Source organism: Cavia porcellus, unplaced genomic scaffold, assembly GCF_034190915.1.
Source record: "Cavia porcellus strain 051 isolate PalLab524CR breed Dunkin Hartley unplaced genomic scaffold, mCavPor4.1 scaffold_2, whole genome shotgun sequence".
Classification (NCBI taxonomy): Eukaryota; Metazoa; Chordata; class Mammalia; order Rodentia; family Caviidae; genus Cavia; species Cavia porcellus.
The window spans coordinates 128,173,686-128,195,596 of NW_026947485.1; positions in this window are offsets into that span (position 1 = coordinate 128,173,686).

Sequence of the window (21,911 nt, forward strand, 5' to 3'; positions counted from 1 at the left end):
CATCCCTTCTTTTATATTCCAATTGGATTCCATGTGCTAAAGCCATCAAGATTTTCAGGATGAAATGAATGCTTGTATTAATCCTGCAATTTCCATTTAAAACACAGCATCGATTTGATTAATAAGGTTTGATGCTGAATAATTATACAGCAAATATGTGGGCTATAGAGAAACCACAGATGTGACCACCAGGAAAAACCTTGTGGGAGAAGGGGGTCAAAGGGAAGCAATGGCCATGACTGAGGTGATGAATTCTTTGCCTTTTCTTTTATGCAATTAACAAGCAGGGCTTCTATTAATTTGCCACCCCCAGAGCCTTGACTGGTCAGATGCGTCTGGGTCAAGGGTTATAGGGGCAGAGTCAGGGTCAGCATCACAGCAGCCCTGAAACAAAGTGGGAAACTAAAGAAATCCAAAGGCTATGGCTGAATGTACATTCTATAGTACAGGGAGGTTAGGGAGGAGGTGCATCTCCTCAATGTTAAGATTGCTCTTTTAGAATAATAAAAATGTTCTCTGCACATTTAATTCAAAGTAATCAATCTAAGGTGCAGTGGTTGAGCATCCAATAAAAGAAAATCAATGAGGTCTCTACAAGGCAAGACAAACAATGCTCACTTTTACTAAAGGGATTACAGGTTAACATTTATTCAGTGTATTGTAATCTGATGTCAAGTGGTATAAAATCAAACCAATAATCCATTACCACCCGTTATATGCTGGGTGCTGATCTCATGCAAATGAACTTCTCATAGAACTTATTAAATCATTCTTGTGTTCTACCTATGAAATGTTTTTCTATAATGGTGAAACTTCAATGAATTTTACTTGAGTGAAGGCATATCAAAAAGACAAACGTTTGTCATTTTAAAATGAAGACTTTTCATAATTTTCCTATGCTTTCAGTTATTGATTTATTATATAAAACACATACTGTTTTGTTGTCAGTAAAGCAAACTAAAGATCGGTCATGGTACTGGACCTGAAATTTATTTTCAAGTCTTTTTGTTTCATTATTGTAAATGTCATTGTACCAGTTCATTTGCTTTGATAATGGTCTGAGGTAAACTGTAAAGTATTACCAAATCTTGATAGGATTTAGATTTGTTTAGAATTTAACAGAAATAATTCAGGTCTTATCAATAATATTAATGATCATAACTTTTGGATTATTTTATAGACTAAAATCTACTTTAAATTCCAAGACAGTATATTTTGCTAAATATATCTCAATATATATAGGTTTCCAATTTTGGAATCAGTAAGGGTTGAAATTACATAATACATATCATGTAAATTATATGTTATCTCTATCTTAAAGTTCAGAAAAATAATTCATCAGCATATTAACGTAGTGGCTACAGTTCTTTTGTGAAATAAGGATTTATAGTCATCACCACTACATTTCCACCGAATGCAGTGCTTTTGAAGTATTATAAAAAGTTACTGATCTCTCATTAGAAGCAATAAAAAATGGCTAGCAAACCTGTCAAACCTAACATTTTTTTTCTAAAGCAATCATGCTCATTGTTAGAATTAGGACCATTTTTTAGTGTGAGGAAAATCATTACCATATGTTTGAAAATATTGGTGATATTTTGCAGATTGCATTACTCTACAGCCTGGTGCTACTTCAAAACATTTCAGCATTACTTGGTAGTAGAAAGGGAAATTGAATTTGACACTATTTTTATTATAAAAGCTAAGTTTGGTTTTACCACCCTACTTTGATGGAACCTTTAGCTTTTATTTGTTCAGAAAAAGAAGCCAGCTTTTTCTGAACTCAAGTTATAGATACAAAAAATGAAGCCTATTTCATATGTCTTGTTCACAAAGTCTGATATATGCATAAAATACCATGGTATTAAACTACCACTGAATTACATCTTCAAATATAATTTCATAAAATTTATCACAAGTATAACATACATTATCTTTCTTACATGCCCTGTTATTAGTATTTAAATAAAAATAGATACTTTTGGTTTTCTACATAGTAACATAAAAAATTGTAGCCATATTTGCTATAAAAATCAGCTTGGTTATCTGTTATTGATGCTTTCTTTTGTATTTAACATAGTAAAAGGAAAGTTTCAAAGAATCCATGGAAGCTATAAAAAGCCTATCAAATCTAAAATAAAATGAGATGATTATAAACCATTTTGGCCAGTAAACCAAAGGTACTTATGGAGGTCACTACCTTGCCTGTACAAAATCTGATTCGGATCAAATTTGTCCATTTACATGAAGCAGTCTGAACTCATCCAATTGAAATCTTAAAATTTGACAATATTAATTTGATATGACCTTGCAACATGACTTGAATTGGCTAGATGGCTTAATTCAAATGTTGAATCATCCATAAAACATTAAATTCTTGATATTTAAAATTAAATTGAAAACCAAATAAAAGACTAATAAAGTGAGGAACTTTAGTTATTCATATTTAGACTGAACTCTAAAGCTAGATTCTTTCCAGAATGTGGATTTTAAGAGGACTTTCCTTGATCCATTAAGTTTTGTGTTTTATTTGCATTAATAAAGAAGAAACATGTGTTTGTTTCTATATATGTCAATTCTATTTATTACTCTACATTTTATTCTATAACAAAAAATGTTTTAGATAAAATAATCAGATACCCCCTAAAATCTAAGTGAGTTTTGTAGAAAAAATATGGTTTCTTCATTTTTATTTGTAAAAAATTAGCTTGCTTTAGGGCATCTAGATAATATGAAATCATTTCACAACCAGGAACGATAGAGATATGAACTCTAGGCTAACAGTAATGGCAAAAATAATTTCAAACTGAAGGCAAAACCATTTCATTCTGTGCACAATGTCTGAATGTCTTCCAATGGACTTTAAATAAAAAATGGAAAACATTTTAGCAAATACAGAGAAGCACCGAGTATATGGCACAGAGAGACATTTTTGATGTTTTTGCATTTTTGTGCAGAGAGAGCTGTAAAAGGTTGCCAATGGGGTATTGTAAAACCACAGTTAACAGTGAATTTTAGATAGATATAACCAGTTAAAGGTGATTGAATATCAAGGGTTGAGTAGTGCTTATTATACCTGCTGTTGGGAGACTTCAATTCATTATTGTAACAGAATGAAAACAGCATTGCTGCTGTCCACGACACGCTTGTAGTATTGATTGGCTTTCTCCGAAGTCTTCTCTTAGGATGCAGAGTGCAGTCAAACATGCACAAACATCACTCAGTCCCCCTGATTCTGTCATGTGTTCCTTGTACCTCAAACTAAAGCAGCCTTAAGTCACAGGAAAATGCTTCTCTATTTGAAGGCAGACAGGACTCTAAGCCCGACTCCAGGGGCTATGCAGATGTGCTGACCTTTCTTTCAGAGACCAGATTTTACACTCAAATTGTCATTAAAGCTTACTTTTCCCTAGAGGTTCCCAGTCAACTTGTGTGCTCTCTCCATTAGGGTTAAAAGTCAGAGTGGCACTGTGCCCACGACGCATACGAAATGAAATGGAACATAAATAAGAGAGAGGACATGACCCTCCCTCCCAGAGAGAGGGCATCATCCGCTGTCCAGCCAGATGTAGTCAGGCTTTATCACCACTACACATGGCCAGGGCAAATGCTTCAGCCAAAAAGTCCTCGAAGCCTCTGTCTCTAGAAATGTATCTACAAGTAAGATCTTCTTCTGGCCTTTTAGCTTTCAGAACTACTGACCCAGCTCATGCGAGTATGGAAATTTCATGTCTTTCTCACAACTCTTGGCTGTCTTTATAAGCTAAACATAGCTAACATAACAGTATAAGATCAAGAAAAGAAAGAAATACATAGTCTAAAACACAAACTTAAACTCTTTAGAGGCATTCAGTTACCAGGATGACAGAATAACTGCACATCACTAGACTCAACTAAATACCACACTTTTGTCTCTTTGTCCATGTTGGTTGCCTGAGGACAACATGACCTTTAAAACCACCCCCGGCTCTCAGTCTTATAACACATCTCATTTTACGGTTACTTCAGAAATGAAATTGGGAAAGGGAAAAATTTCTTTAATGTGTCTGATGAATCAGCCTAGTATCTTAGGACTGGGAGATGCCGTGTTTATCCCACAGGTCTCAGCCAAGAATCATGTTTCCCCAAAGTGGAAGTAGTTCTGTGTAATTAGGCACTTCCTGATTGGAAAAGACTGTGCCAAGAGCTCTGTTTTCTCTTTGGAAAGACCTATGAGGCAGGAACTGAAACTGTTTATGAGATTTGTCTCAGGATTTTGAGGGTCTCCACTGGAGGGAAACTGGGAACCCACTGAGGTATATCGAGGTCACATCCGTTCAGAGATGAAAATGTCAGCAATGTCTGAAAATGGGGCGTGGCCCAGCATCTGTATATAAGATCTATCCTTCACATCTGGATAGGACCCCAATAAGTTTGCTTTTTACTAGAGATACCCATCAATTCTCTTCTTAAATGATACTTTCTGAATAAAGATGCAGAGTATATTTTGTAGCAGAAGTATGTTTTGTGGCTGAATTGTTTGTCAGAAGACCTGAGTTCTAATCTCCACCTCATTATTTATGGTGTGACTCTCTACAAGCCATGTACTGTTCTGGAACTTTTATTGATAACCTGCAAATTGATGGTGACATATACTTGGACTATTTCTCAAAATTTTTTGTTTTGTTTTGTTTTGTTTTGTTTTTTGTGGAGATAAAAAATTACCAATATTATATGTAAGTTATTATGAAGCTTTGGGAATCTACTAGCTACCAGGAAATCATCGACATATATCTGTTTATTAACAGGTCACTGCCTAAAACCTACCCTGCCCAAGAGGAACAAAATCAACCTTGCCAACCATTAGGTCAGTCATGGCTTCCTATACCCTCTTGCTTAGTCTTCCATTCCAAATTTCTCAGCTGTAGAATTTCTCAGAAAAACCATCTCCAGTTAGATTCCCAAGGTCAAGTTCATCCCTGTTGGTACTTTGATGCAAACCTCAACTTCATAGGGCTCATCTCCACAGACCTAGAATGCCACTCTCCAAAATGATGTAGTGCAGAGAAAAGGCCATATGATTCCTTTGGGGAAAAACTTTGCCTACTGGGTTTTGGGTTTCTTTGATTAGTGATATTTTGATTTCTACCGTGTCCCAAACTTTGTACACTGAATGAGTTTTCAAGATGAACCCTTTATTTTACTTCATAGTAATGAAACCAAAACTTGTCTCATTTTTCTAACAACACTAATATTAATTCTGACATTTAAAAATAGTTTTCACTAGACTATAAGCCCAAAAGGGGAGTGATAGTTCCTATTTAAGTTCTAATGAGGTGCCACAGATGTCAGCATGAAACACGCCCACCCAAACCTTACAGATTTATGCAGTCTTTGTCACTACAGCCAATTTAAAAGACCACCCCACATTTCCCACATCCATGGTACATGGGAGGGATCAATTCAATCAACCCTTCCCATGCCCATATGATTCTTGTGACTTTTCTGTCCTAAAAGTAAAGTCTCATAGACTCTAGACAGTCATAGCTTAACAAACATCACAATCCTGTCTTTAGTTAATATTTTTTCACTGTCCTGACATCTCCCACAGCCCCTTCCCTCCTGGGTTACTATGCCCATAGCCCAAAAAAAGTCATCTCTTGCCTTCGCCATGTGCAAGCTAGGCAGATGACACTTTGAGACATAAAACAGTTAAATATATTTTCTATACTACAAATCTAGTAAATATCTGAGATAGAAGTTTTCAAATTCTTTACCAGGTCATTCTCACTCTGAAGAATAATGTATTACAGCCAAGTACCCTGATTTTCTTCACTGCATACTGATTTGCATAACCTTGTTTGGGGGGAACTTATTTTGATACAAGTCTACATTCCAAAAGTGTTTCTGCAATTCATCATTGTTCTTCATAATAATTTCCTGTGGTCACATTATAGCTTTGTGAACACTTTTGCATTAATAATCATTAATAATTTGATGCTCATGGGAAAGCTCAGGAGGAGTGTGGGGGCAGGTACAGACCTATCCTTGAGTTAAAGAACTTTTTCCAGCTGTCACCATTTTAAGCAGAAAAATCACAGCCAGACCTCAGGTTTCCTGCTTGCACTTGCAAGCCTCCAAAGAGTAAAGTATCACAACCTATTATGTGTAATAATGGTTTTAAAACGATCTGCAATTAAGGTTTAAAAGTGATCTGTACAAATTTCAGTCAAAAAAATTCAGGAATTCAAAATTTCAAGTTTATTTTGTCATCATTAAACTAAATTACTTCTTGGAAATTGCCTTTCTGCTTGAATATAAAACAATTCAACCACACTTCAAAAACGTAGACAAATTTCTGATGGCTCAGACAACACTCTTAAAGTTGATAGTCTCTGCTGGTTCCTATTATTCTCCAAGCCTCTCTCCATGATTCTACCATTCACCTGGTAGCCTTTGTGATCTCCTGAGAAAAAGTGACACAGTCACTCAGAACAAGTGACACAGTCACAGGTGACATGATCACGGTCTTCGTAAACAGGCATAAGAGAGACACAGTTTAGTGAGCCTAGCTGTGGACACTGCCTTCCTCTTGTAGCTTATTGAACAGGCCCTTCCAGGCCTTCCAGCCAAACAGCTCGTCCTAAAACTATTACACTCTTCAGGTTCCAACCAAACTTTTCTCAAGTACTCTTGGCTTTCTGGAAGCAGAAAGTATAGAACATTCTCACCAGATGCGCAGAGCAGCTGTGAAACTCAGTGCTGTTTCAGGGCCCTTCTCCACATGTACCCCACTGCAGTTCCACATACATTCGGAGAACTCCCATATCTGTCTTCCTGCTGCACTCTTCTTCCTCTAGAAAGTAGCCCATGGATTCCCTTTTCTACTGGATACTACTAAATGTTAGTGATGTCAGATACACTTCTCCCAGCAAGATTTGTTTGGTATCAATTCAAGTCATAGGTTACGTCTTTAAAAAAGAATTTTGTATAGCACTTAGCACTTACAAGACACTGTTCTAAGATGCATTATTATTGTAATGAATCTTGTTTTGAAGATAGGAGCCAGAGAAGCTAAGTAATCTGCTCACAGACACCCAACTAGTAAGCAGTATGGATGGAATTTGAACCTCAAAGTTAGATGGTAGGTGATGGATGCTAAGAGTGATTGACATAAAGTATATTAACTACACCAGCAGAATAATGAAGATCCTAACAAAAGCTCGTTATAGGATTTACCCAGATGGTCTTAGAGACATAAAGTTCTACATATAGACTACATATAGACACGGTACTTATCTGCACTGAGTGATGTTCCTAAAAAACTTCTCTTCAGAAATATGACTATATTTAAAAATGAGATATACAAATGGCCCTTTCAAAGTGGGAAATGGTAATTCTATTGTCGTATGTTCTAAAATATAACAGTACCATGGCCAAGTGGATATTAGAAAAATAAACATTTTAAATTATAGAAGTGGTTGTAATGTAGATAGTTCTTACTTACATATGTTTTACTCATATTTTTATTGGCAAAGTTTTTGGAAAGAGGAAATAATATTTCAGAGACTAAATTTGAAATTTTTATTGGATTAATGTAACTATCATCTGTATCTTTGAAAAATTAGTGTTTTATTATTTCTAACATTTTAAAAAATTAAACTTGAAGTCACAGATACTCATTTTGATGAAATGTGTTTCCCTGAAACATGAAGTAGTTTTTCAAGGAAAAAAACCAAAATGCTAGCAGTGTGCTTTAGTAAGGAAAGTCATCCATTACAAGAGTCAGTTACATCTTCCTGGCACAGGAAAGTGCAGGGCCAGATTCACCTCGCGTGTGAAGGAACAACAGCAACAAAGGTAGCAGTCTTCAATATACTGCACATAAAGCAGAGATTGCCTGTGATCCTGGAAAGATGAAACACAAACGGGGCCAGCCCTTGGAGGACCATCTCACTGTGAGGAGTTTCTGGTGTGTGCAGTGGGAGGGAGGAGCTTGGGAAACTGAGGTCACCTGAGCAGGGTCTCTGAGGAGAAGCTCCTAAAATTCACAAAGATGAGCAGCTGAAAGGAGCAGAAGAGACTGAATGGGGGAACCTTGGAGCTCCTCAGAACTGACTTGAATATCCAGATGGGCTAAGAAAACACATGTGCCCCAGGGGACCAGGGGAGGAGAGTCACACCATAGAAACTTCCAGAAACTTAGGACCTTGAGTAGAATGACTAGAATGGTCTCCACTCAGTGGCTGGGCTTCTTAGATTGAACATTCTTTGGGACCTGCCAAATAAATCTTACAAGCAGTACTCAAAAGGATCAAAGCAATTCTAAGTAAATTAATTGTATCACAATGTAAGGTAAGGAATACCATTAGTAATACAAAAATATGCAGCATGCAGCAAGCTAAAATCAGTAATGTCAGGCCTCTAATCAAAAATGCTAGCCATGCAAAGAAGCAAGAACATAAGACCAGAGTAGAGAAAATTTCAATGATTTGAAATCAACCTAGAGCTGACACAAAGGTTACAATTAGTAGAGGAGGATCTTAGGAATTTATTATGAGTGTATCACACATTCAAACAGCTACCTGGAGATACGAATGTATCTTTACAAACTAAATCAGGCCGAGGATGTAACTCATCAGTACAGTTCCTGCCTGGCTAGGCAAGGCTCGAGTTTGATTCCTAGTACCAAAGGCAAAAGAAAAAAACTAAATCTAAACCAAACTTTCAGCGATGACAAAATGGAAAAGCAATGGACAAAGCAGCAGTCCTAAACAGGATGAATCACTCCAATAGAAACATAGTTCTCCAGGAAGAGGAAAGGAACAGACTGGAACAAGTGTTGAAAATAATGTGCAGGAATGGAATTCACAAAAACTGTGGGAGTCTAAAATGGTGTCAAAGCTTTCAGCACTCATTTCAGAATATAATAAAAAATAAAATACACATGTACCCTATACTCTAATCATTTTTCCACACCTACGAATTTTCTGAGAGAAATGAAAGTCCTGTATATGCTTACACAAAGGCTTGTATACAAATCTGGTCACAAGTTTTATCTGTAACAAGCCCTAAAGAGAAACAACCCAAAGGTTTATAAATATATCAATGAATGAATGAATGAATGAATGAATGAATGAATGAATGAAGTTATGGTATATCGACATGGAATACCATACTGACAAAAAGAAATTAAATATTCCTTCACACTACAACAAATAATCGTGCATAGAACTAGACAAATATATAGTTCACACAATTGACTTCCATTTGTATAACATTCTAGGGAATGTCAATTAATCTATAGTGACTAAAAATATTGGTGCCATTGTGGGGACAATGAAGGGATCAAAGAGGATTAGAAAGAGGGGGTTACGATGGAGGAATGGGAAAAACAAGGTTAGCAGTAGCGTTGTGGTAGCAGTTTCGCAAATGTGTGTACTTCAGAGCATTTAACAAGTTATTCTTCACCATTAGAGCATTCCAATTTTTTGCTCATGAGTTATATATGAGTACAGTTGCTTTTCAAAACTTCATCCAAACACAAAGAAAGAACACAAAAGAGACAATTTCAAGTAAGGAAGGAAGACTTTTAATGAGTTTACAGTAAGTGACAGGGACAATTAAATTTGGTTTCACCCTTCACCTCTTTCTCTAAGAAGTCAGATTAATTTAAAGACTTCTTACGGTAAGTATGATACTTCCTTCCATTATTTCTGAAGTAAATAAATAGAAATTTTCACCTGGCATGTTTTTAAAGTAAATAATGAAACGTGTAAGAATAGTTCATGTTCCATGTGTCACATTCAAGAATTTTCATCAGAAAGCAATGACCTAAATTGTCATGATTAAAATTTTATCTCCTAGTTAGATCAAAATGTATTGGTAAAATACATAACCAACCAATTTTATATGAAGAGAAGAAGTAGAAAAAAACTTAATGATTTTGATTAAAATATAATTGTGATACATGTGAGGGGAAAAATGTGACCTTTCAATATCTTTTTCTTACCGTATTTATTTTTTTCTAGAACACACCATTACAGGACAACAGGCTTGAGCAACTTTGAAGTCTCAGATGTGAATCATCACAGGGATTTTCACCCTCCCCACTAGAATATTAGGTTGTTGTGGAAAGTGATCTGAGAGACCATTTCCAGTGGATAACAATAGCACTCCTGTTTATGAATGAAAACCTCCTAATGAGTCTTCTTTTCCATTAGTCTCTGGATTCAGTTCCATTTTGATGTTCCTCCCAGAGTTTGGAAGTAAAGGGCTGATCATCTCACTCTCTATTCTGAAATCTTCCATGATTTTATAGTGTAAGAAAGATGTAACTACATTGCTATTTCCACTGCTACCTCCTATACATTCCAAGTTTTAGCTACAAAAACTTTTTTTTTAAAAATTCCCTTCTCTGATCTATAAACACACACATTTTGACCCTGTTCTATTTAGGTTTTGTAAAGAACACTGCTCTGCCGTGTTGAGGGATGGACAGCAGGTGACGGTTCAGTTCAGGCAAAGAGAAAAATATAGCACTGATGCTTGGGGGAAAGTGTGGGGAGTCCAGGTTAGATGATGGCTTGGAGGGCTCGGTGAGTTCTCAGAGACTGCTCCCCTGGGTCAGATATTAGACAGTTATTACTCAGCTAGGCAAGAAGAGGCAAGAGAAAGGAATGGCTACCAGAATTCAACACAGTTACGATGAAAGCAATTCAGCCTGTGACAAACTCTAGCTCTATCGGAGAAGGGTACAGAGCGTAAGCGCTGGCCATCTGAAGGCAAGGAACACTGAGGGGATTCTTGGCAGCAGAGAAAATGTGAAGCTCAGGTCTGGAGGGCAAATACCCTGAAATTCACTATGTGGAAAAGAATTAAGAGATTGATGTAGGAGACAAAAATGTGGATGCGACTCCATACGTGGAGAGAAAATGGCAACCTGACATCTTCATCTGGATATTACTGTCTAACTTCAACAAACCAAAAGGGTGGCTAAAGACGAAATCCCCCCAAAATTTATCTGCTCTTCTTAAAGTGCTTTCAAATGCTGATAAGGTTGTGGGAAAAGGAAGTCTTCTGCACTGTTGGTGAAATGTAAACTAATGCAACCACTGTGGGAATCAGTGTGGTGATTCCTCAGCACACTAAAAATTGAAATTGCATTTGACCCAGGTATTTCCCTTCTAAGTATCATTCCAGAAGAGATAAAGGCATCACATGATAGTGATCCATGCCTGCCCATGTTTACAGCAGCACGATTCATAGTAGCTAAAGCTAGGACATGACCTCTATGATTAAGAGATGAACAGATAAAGAAAGCGGTATTTACACAATGGAATACTACAACATCACAAAGAAAAATAAGCTTCAGTCATTTTTAGGAAAATAGATGCACCTTGAGACCGTAATTTTAAGTAAAATAAATCACTACATATAAGCCTATGTGTTTTATCATTTTTATATGAGAAATTCAAAATATAAAGATCCAAATAAAAGTGAGATAATAGAAAATAGGCAGATAGATCTTTTGCAAAAGAGGAGGCCAAATGATGGAAGGAGAGTAGAAGAAGGTGAGGGGGAGGAGGTGAAAATGATGAATATAGGTTTTAGATTTGTAACATGTATAAACAAAGATGTCCACACACTATGGCAGGTCTACTGACTCAGAATCTCTTGGGCAAAGTCCCAGAATTTGAGTTATTAACAAGCTCCTTGAGTGATCCTAATAATTGTTTTAGAACTACTGACCTAGGAGATTTTTAGAGCCTCAGCCTCTGGGAAGCTGTGGGCAATTTTCTCCAATGTATCACTTTACACTTCTTTTAACCTTCATGGGAATCGCGACAACTTAGTTCAGGAGTTTATTGTAATCTGGAGATTCATGGGACAAGCTAAATGCTGAAAAAATGCTCAAGGCTGCAGGTCTGTTGGTGGTAAACTGTCACAGAAGGAAGTCTGCGTTGGAAAGGCATGCTTGCCTCCTCCTCTTTTTTACTATGCAATGTGTCCTTGCAAAGGCTCCACTCTCCAGCCCTTTGTCACAGACAGGTGGCCTGGAACCAAACACAGTCATTACTATGCACCCTAATCCATGGAGTTCCACGGCTCTCAGATTAGCAAAGTGAGCTCATTTTCAAGAAGCTTAATGTTGGTGATACTTCATCAAGTATTTGCAAATGGCTTCCTAACAAACACATCATCAGGAGCAAGGCTGCTCAAGGCAGCCAGTGCTAACGAAGTCTGACAGCACTGCTCCTAACAGAGAAGCACCAGGGACTCATTAGGAGGTGGTGGGAGATGAGGATGAAAGCTCTCTGGTGGGCCACATCTGTGGACGCCAATGCAGTCAGCCTGCGACCACAGCTCTGCAAACCAGAATATCAAGGAAAGCGCGGGTTGGGATGCAAAACTAGTAACTGGAGAATAGAATATCAGAATCTTTCCTTTTCATTTTTACTAGGCAGAAAGGGGCAAAAAAGGCGGGGGGAATGCTCCCTCTGTGTCTGTGTGATATATATATATATATATATATATATATATATATATATATATAGTCTTTATATCCACTAATGATAATGAAAAAACTACTCATATATACTGTGATTTATTAAACATAATGTGGTCAGCATGGTCTTCATTTGCTCTCAGTGGGGTATTCTTAGGATCTGTGAAGTTAACCGTTACTTAGAAAAATTTTAAAGCTCTCTGAAAAATAACATGAATGTATAACATTAATATTAATAGCAATATTATTAATACCTGGCACATCATGAATAGTTACTATACTCCATAGGTTAAATGTTCTACATATATTACTCAAGTGACTGTTTTAAAATCAACTTGACAAAAAATCTACAATCCTCTATTTTTCCAGTTTTAGGGACAAAAAGCAGTGCTATAAAACTTTGACTTAACTTCCCAAAACTCGATAATTCATAACTGGCAAAGTTGTAGTTCCACTGAGAAACTATAAAACTTGCGCATTTCTGGTAAAAACACACACCCATCACTATCTGATATACAACTGCTTTGAGTTTTTGAAAATGATTAAAATTCTGGAAATGTTAGCAGTGTCTTTTAGATAAACTTTCAAAGTGATATATAAAACATTACATACTTGAAAGCCATGAGGTAAAATCCCAGTTTGGAAAACCAATTCAAGGCTGAAACAATATTAAGTTATTCATTAGTTAAGTGACTGTGGGTTTCTGAATTATAATTTTTATATTTAGAAAATACTGCTGAGTAATTGGTAGAATACATACTTATTCATTAAGTAGCAACCACTATTATAGTATAATCATTAAGTGATCTGCAGTTGTATCAACTTTTTTGATATATAATATAGTCTTCATATTAAATAAAAATCAGGAGGCGACATTGTTCTTTTTCTTTTAGCAGATTCTAAATACCCTGTAATTCTTTCGTTCTCCTGAATGGCTTCTCACTGTCTTGATATGCTTGATGCTATAGCATACGAAGTTATACTCAAATAATTCAAGGAAAGAGGCACTATGGTGACTACTATTATGTTAGATTATCTGGTGGTGAAACACAATGATGCTTAAATTGTTTGGTTCTGACCTGTGTTGTTCTGTTACAATATCCTCTTTTATCTCAATCCCCCCTTTTTAAATTAATCTATTTTTTCTCATTTTTTTAATTAAGGGAAAACTAAATTTAAAAATAGCAGGATACATTATAGTAACTTTTTTGTTTTCCTATTAACCTGATTTGAACCCTAGTATTGCTCTCCCCATCTTGTTCTGTCTGATTACACTATATTCTATTTTGTTTGATAGTATCAAGTTTGAGGGTATAGGCAACCACTTTGAAGGCAATAAGATATACTATGATGCCCATTATGGTTTGACTACTATCTTTTCTTGAAGTCCTGTAAGGCCTCCAGTGTAGGTTTTGTTGGTCTTGTTCTGTACTGTTTTGATCAATGCTATTATACCTGTTGATATAGACAACTCAATTTAAAAATAAGAAGAGGCACAATGGTAATCGCTTTTGATCACCTGGTATTCTATTTTTGCATCATGTACTATGCCCACCCTTCTGTTCTAACTGACTCTGTTTTGTTTAGTCACATTTGGTTTTATTTTCTTCAAAAAAAGTAATAAGAACTGTGGGAGTAATAAAACCCAAAAAAGTGTAATTGTTATTGTAAAAAAGAGAGGAAAGGAAGGTGGACTAAGGGATATAACCGCAGGTATGTTTGAGTGTGCAGGATGGAAAGCCATATTACTGAGCTTTTGTTTGATCATTGAATGGAACTGTCTCCAATATCACTGTATGAATGTCCACTTCATGTGCTTTAATTTTATAATTTGGACAACTGTTTCTAAGAAGACAATATGTAACCTATTAACTAATGATTTCTTACTGTATGTTTTTCTTGAAATCCTGTATTACTTGTACCCTTTTACTGCTTTGTTTTCTTATGCCCTTTCTTTTTTCTCTTTAAATAAAAAAAGTGAATGTGTTCACTGATCAGCTCATTTATATATTATTGTTCAGAATAAAAGAGAACATATCTGAATTTTGGATGTGAAAGAATGTCTTATTCATCACTTATTTTTACCTTAAAATACATGCTACCAAATTTCTATGTCACAATTTACTTCCTAATTAAAAATTATTACTCACTCTCGACTCGTGATTCTTAAATCTGAAGCCACAACTTCAAATCATGGTGTGGCTTTGGCAAGTGACAATGATGGCTGAGATGACAGTGCATTCATAGGTTGCTCAGGTCCACAGAAGATTTAGTTAAGGGAGCGAAGCATGCATGTCAGGTTGAAAGGTGTCCACAGCAGGACACCTGTGTGCGAGTGAATTTTTGGGAATGAAGCTGGCAGGTTGAGAAGGTTCTTCCTATCACCCTTTACACTCTCCTTCGTCTCACTCTGCATGTTACAGGAGAGCTATTGTACATTCTAAATTGATTACTGAAATGCTTTAACTTCATTTTTTCTAACCAGATGAGATCAGCGAGGTTGACTGAGCAGGAGTACTTGGGAATTATGTGAGAGGTGACAGTGTTTGGGGACAGATGGTAGGGGACAAACTGAGAAGCACAAAGGATGGGCTGGCAGCACTGGGTATCCCTTCTCCTTAGCCAAGATTCAGAGATGTGAGGGTGTGAAGAGGCACGCTCACCCGGGTGGACAGTCTTTTTTAACTGGCACTAATTAGTCTTGGCTGAAAATACCTCACTCTCCATAAAAGAACACCACAGACCTTACAGTGTCATTTGCTCAAAGATTTTGGATTAGATCTGCCCATGACAGTGCCATAGGCACTACAGATACCCCTCTGTCATCTCAATATTTGTAAGACATCAGCACTTCATTCCTAACCTAGATGCTTTTTACTAGCAAAGTATCTGACTCAGCCTAACACTGATAGTTTTTAATTCAAGATGGGTTACATTTTTGTACTGTATTTTGGTATTTAATATTTTTCCTCATTTAAATGTTATCTAAAATAACAGTCTTGGAAGTCTTTGGCATGCAGACTGTGAAACCAGATGGCTGGGTTTCTGACTGAGCCTCTACCACTTCCCAGGTACATACCCTTGAGTGCAATATTTAATGCTCTTTGCCTCAGTGTTCTCATAGATGGAATGGGAATAACTAATTCCAGCCTCTTAGTGCTGCCAAAAGATTTAAACTAATTAATGTATGCAGAATCCTTAAATTGTTCCTGGCAAGTAGTTTGATTCAGCTACCAGCCTGGTACATAGGGAAATGCTATATAAATGTTAGCTACTGCTGCTGCTAGAAGTTGTCAGAGTGAATTCTACATGGTATATTATTACTTTAAAAACAGTACACTGATCTATTGTCCCAAGGGAATGTATTCAAGTTTGCCAGATAAATGTCTAAACACATTTGCTCATCAAACCAAACAAGAATTTACCCTGTTAGTTGAAGAGAAGCATGGTGAAAATAATCATTTTATTTTTCTAACGGAAAATTGTTTACGTTGTAGTAACTTGATATAGAATTAAAATAGTTTATCAAAGCATTTGGCAGACCCTGATGATTGTAGAGTTCAGAAATAATGTGAGAACAAAAATAAAGAGATTATTCAATGAATTATTGATTCATTAAATAAACAATTATTGTATGCCTTGACCTGTAAAGAGGTTTGAAAAGGCCACTAAGAAATATAAGACCAGTTTCCTTTCTTCGGAGAAGTTATGACCCATTGAAAGGGAGTCAGGTAAGTAAATAATTTAAAACTTGTTATTTTACTGTAGGCAATAATAGAATCAAGTGTGAAATGATATGGGAAAAAACCTAAAGAAGTGATTTTTCATATGAGGAGGGCACTTAGAAAGAATTTGAAGTTAGCTATTGAAGGCAAAGATTTATTCTTACCTTTAAGTTGGATCTCTGGAGTATAGGAAGAAAAAAAATCTAATGGTATCAATATTTTCTCTTGTTCTTATATATAATGTCTTTCAGCTAAGCCTGTGGGAAAAGGATGTAATATTAAACATACAAGATTGACTCCAAAATACGAAACTGTCAGAGAATTCAAATTCAGTAGGAAAAAATTTAATTTTATCAAGACTATGTGGGCACTATATTAATGCACCATTCAAGTTAATATTTTGAATGCCTGCAGAAAAATGATCGCAAAACTTCCTTTGTTAACCTTTTGGGACAGCCACATGAGAATAGTTCACCTTGATTTTTAATCTCCCTGGGCTGATGTGAACTGCGCAGGGGCCCACATAGTAATCAGTGCCTTAGAAACACACAGGTACATGCCCAGGAAGACAGGAGCCTGGAAAAGAGTCCCACACTCACTCACTCAGCCTTCCACACAGACCTGTACACCCTTCCCATCTTGAGCAAAGATGTCTTCTCCAACGTGCTCAGTCATTATCCAGTCATGATGAGAAATTTTCTTCTTTAAAGCTAAGATCGATTTGAAAGATTATTTTTAAAGTTATATTCAACTTGGGAAGCAGTAAGTGAATTTTTAAAAACGTATAAATCCCTTGCTAAGTTAATTAACTTTAGATGACAAATGTACAAATTATAGTTGGATAAATGATAGGCTACATAGTATGATTTTAAAAAATAAACTACCAATGGAGCCAAATACTTCAGTTTTCTGTGGTACTGGGGGCTCAAAACCTCACGCATGTTAGGCATGTGCTCTGCCCTGAGTTACATCCCTGCTCTCATAAGCACTGTTGAAAGTTTAAGCTTTTTGGTCATCATCAGATTCTCTAACTCTTGACTCTTGCGCAGTGAGTACAGCCCTGTTAAGTTAGGCAGGTAGAGTCCTGAGGGCTCAAAGGAGGTTTTCACTGCCCCATGTGACTGTTCGTGACATCATTCACATCATAGCTCAAGGTGTAGAGATCACAACCAAAGCAGTCCCTTGCTATTATCACTTAAGAGATATGACATAAGACAGGTCTCAACCCTAAGAACAGTAACAGTGTGAAATCCAAAAGCAAAAACTTGGCAAGGATTGAGAAAACTGTAAATTAGAAAACATGTCAAACTATATGTGTATTTAAAATAAAGATCTGAAAAATAAGAACAGTTTAAGTGATATGATCACATCAACTACAATACCACCCTTCTGTGTATCACACCTCAAAATGTCACAGGCTAAAAAACGTCTGTTAAAAAAAGCAAACAAACAAATGTCTTTTTCCTTGGTTGCTCAAATGTCTCTGTCTCTGATCAATAAAATAAGCAGGTGATTTGTGTTTTTTGCCTTGCTTAATTATTATTCAACATATAAAGAGTTCTTATATATTGTAATTTTTAGTGTAGTAAAATATATGGAATATTTAAAAAACATATTAAAAAGCATAGAAATGAAATGTGGTATTATAGTAAAGTAGGTTATATCTATTCAGCTCTGGATCAACTAAATTTGTATTTTATGAAAGATAGAACTTATGCACAAAAACACACAGACATAGATACACTAGTGAGCAGAGAGTCTTTAGTATACTTGTTTATCTAACAGAAAAACAGGAAATGATGTAAATATTCATCATTAAGTGAGTGATAAAATGTGATATGCTATAATCATGTGAATTAATATTATGAAGTACTTAAAATTGTGTTTTCAAAGAATATTAAAAGATTTGGAAAAATAAACAGGGAATTGAATCATAGAATAAAATACTTTTAGTGGTAACCAACTGTGTATATACACAGAAAAATATTGAAGCACAAGTCACAAGATTAATTGTGACCCTTGTGCTGTTTCAATATTTTTTCTCTGAATAAGCTGTTTTAAATATTCCATACAGTCTATTACCCTAAAAATCACATTATTTTTTATAATTTTGAAAGTCAGTAAAGGTGATTATTTTAATTGTCAAAATGTTTGCTTACAAAAATCTCCCAGTACTATCTGTTAGAATTACAGACACATTTTATGACAGGATGCGTTTACTGGTCTGCATAATCTTATTTGTTTCATTGGGAAAGATTTCCATCTTGTGCATATTTCTACCTCATTTTACATTGTCCTGTAATTTTTATTTTATTTTCTTTCTTTTAGAGATGAACACATGGTAACTGATTTTTTATAAGCTAAAATGCAAATGTATACTTGTGTACTGTACAAGAAAACAGTAAACTAATCCATGAACATGCATGGTAACAGAATGCATAGACATGCCAGTGTTCTTACATTTCTTAAGCATAAAACTTGAGTTTTCAGACTTTCTATTCTTCATTTAAGGATGTACTTCCAAGTTTCATTGTTCATAGCCTTTTTCATTCCTGAATTCAGTTTTTATGGCAAAGTTGTTTCCATGTGCACTCCCCTCTACTTCTTAATTCTATCCAGGGAAGCAAGATTTTCAGATATAAGGTAGCCCAACGTAGCAGAATTCAGATCAATCTTACATTAGATCATATAAGATCTGGATTGCTCATAGAGTTTGAGGTAATATACATAAGTAAGATCATCCACTGAATTAGGAATGACAGTTGTGATGCTAGCTTCCCTGAGCTATGCAATTTTAGCAATAATGAAGTTGAAAGCAATAATGTTTCTCTAGGCCACATGGAGGTGATTCTTTTTCTTGACAAAGTCCTGTGATCACCACCACAACCTTAGAATTCTCTTTGACAGATAATCTTTTCTGCCATAATTTTAGTTGTCTGAAGAAATCAACTCCAATAGCTCAGATCCATTGCTTTTTCCTTTTTATTTACTTTCTAAAATGATAGCAAAAGCAAATTCATTACCAAACTTTTTATCAAAAGTCCAATGGCTCAAGCCATATTAAGCATACTAAAGGTAAGAGAGGTCATCTCAAATAGGCAATGTTTTATGTAGTTCTTCAAAAATGCAAAACAAAAATGAAGTTGTTAACACTTTCAGGGAGGTGCAAAACCTTCTGGGAAACTTGAGGAAAAGCAAGAAGCAAGCAAACTGGAGGCATTGTGCTAAGATGAACTGTGCACTGTTTGCTCTCCCGTGTGAGCCCCACAAGCAGAGCTGGCAGGCACCTAGGGTTTGTGTCATCTGGCCTGCAGTGATTTCTCTCCCTGAGTCCAAAAGTGGAGGCAGTACAGCATAAGCAAAAGGCGATCATGAAAGGAAAAGAAGGAACATGGGAACCAAAAAGTGACCTGGAGGAGTATTAATGTTATCAAAAATATATCCATTGAAAGCCAGTATTTTGTAAAATTAATAGGCACTAGAAATAACAAGTCATCTGACATTTGTGTCTTCCTCCAGAGATCATACTGTCTGTGAAGTTTTCTCATATGCAACTAGCTATAAGTTTTCACATTCCCAAATATACCGGTGCCTTGGGTCACCAATTTAATTTATTGCACAATTCTGAGGAAGATATTTGTGGTCTTGTGCATCACCTATGCGGAGTTTGCTGCGAACAGAAATAAAATTTTCCTGAACATGACTGTTTGTAAACTGAATTGTTCACAGACACAAGCATTCGTGAACTGAGACATTAATGTGTTTATATTTCAAAATTCTGAATAATTTTTCATATTAAATATATTAGAAAGATAGCAATTAACATTCACAAGAAACAGAATATGAAGAATGTGTAGAGAACTTGATAAAATGTCTTAATATGTAAAATTCCACACATAAAATAAGTTATGCTCATAAAATGATACTTTGTATTAAAAAAGAAAAGTTATAAAAATAGTCAAAAGGCTATTTTCTATGTTTTTATTTTAACCCGGGGCCTCATCCATGCTAGAAAAGTGCTCAAAATATTTTCTAAAACACTACAGCGAACCTATACATTTCTAATGAAATTTCTCATCAAAATTTGATTAACAAAAAGGTAGTTTTTAAAATAAGCTTGTGAATTGGTGAAATAAATTAAACTATGGAACTTTGAATATGTTATTATATCTGCATTATCAAAAATACAAGTAACAATCAGAATAAAGAATTTGCTTATTATTTCACCTACACAAGCCACTTTATATCTTTCATGTCTTTGAATTGTAAGAGAAGTAAGTCCTAATTTAATGAATTTAAAAAGGCATAAACAAAGTGATAAAATCACCCATCCATAATCCAACCATTATAATCCTTAATATTTTACTTTTTAAATTTAAACAAATACGTTTTTATGTGTCCAGAAATATTTGAAATTGATATTAACAACTCAGGCATAATTTTCCTCTTTCTTTTTTGCTTAACATTAAGTTATTGTCATTTTTCATGCATTATTCTCCAAAAAGTAACAATTAAATGCTTATGTAATATTTCCCTAGTTGGCTGATATTCAGTAACATAGTCTGTCATTCCCTCCTTAGAGCAAGCTATTTCTGATTTTATTGTTATAAATGGCATTCTGTTGTCCAATATAGTCTAAATTTCAATTTATTTCCCAGGGATTGATTCATTGAAAGAGAAATAAAAGATCAAAAACCATGAATTTGTGAATTACAAATTCATGGCTTCATTTTTCACACTGGAAAAATTGTTCTTGATTCATTTCTTGAGTAGCATATTAAAATATTCTAATGAAACATTAGGCAAATGCCATATTTTCATGTTATAGTAAGATAATAAAAGTCCACTTATTAAAAGTAACCAAAATTCACATATTTGTGTAAATTTAAGGTTTTGCTCAGCCCTCTACAATTGTAGGATAGGTAGGAGAAGTGAATTTCAATGAATCGTGGCCCTTTCTCTCATGGGGAGCTTAATGGTTGTCTCCATTTGTCCATCCCAGCCCCTCTATCCAGTATCATTGTCCTTAGTGGCTCTGACTCAGCTCCATCCACTCACCCTGCAGGAGCTTTCATGACAGAATGGCAGTGCTTGGGAGACCAGAAAGCCTCCCTCTCTGGGCTTCGCTTCACACAGAGTTACTGCCCAACGTCTACTCTGCCCTTTCTGCAGAGGACAGTGGCCCGGACAGATGGCCTTCAAGTTCAAAGCAATCTTAAAGCTCTTGTTCAAGCCCTTCAAGTTGCAAAGCTCTTCTCTTAAAGAATTTCACATAAGAGGAAGTATGGGGAAGTGTCATAAAAAGTAAGGAAGGGATTGTAAGGTAAATGATCCATTCAAGTTACTCTCCTTTGTTATCTAGAGATGAAAGCCCCGTTTCACAGTCTTAAGCACATTCAATAGAAGTGATGCAAGAATTTGTTTCCATAGCCTTGAAATTTCCGCTTAAAATTTAAAATAATAAGGTAGCATTTAGACTATTTTGACTTACATATATAAATATAGTATTTGCTTATGTATACTTGATACCCCAGGGCATCTACAATTCCATATGAGTATATTCAGAGTTTACTATATGATCATAACACAGAGATAGATTTGGAGAATGAAAGGAAGGCCCCAGAACAGGGAAAACTTATCAAACATTATATAGTATTTAAATTCCAGGATAAGATTTTGTGTAACATTAAAATTCAATA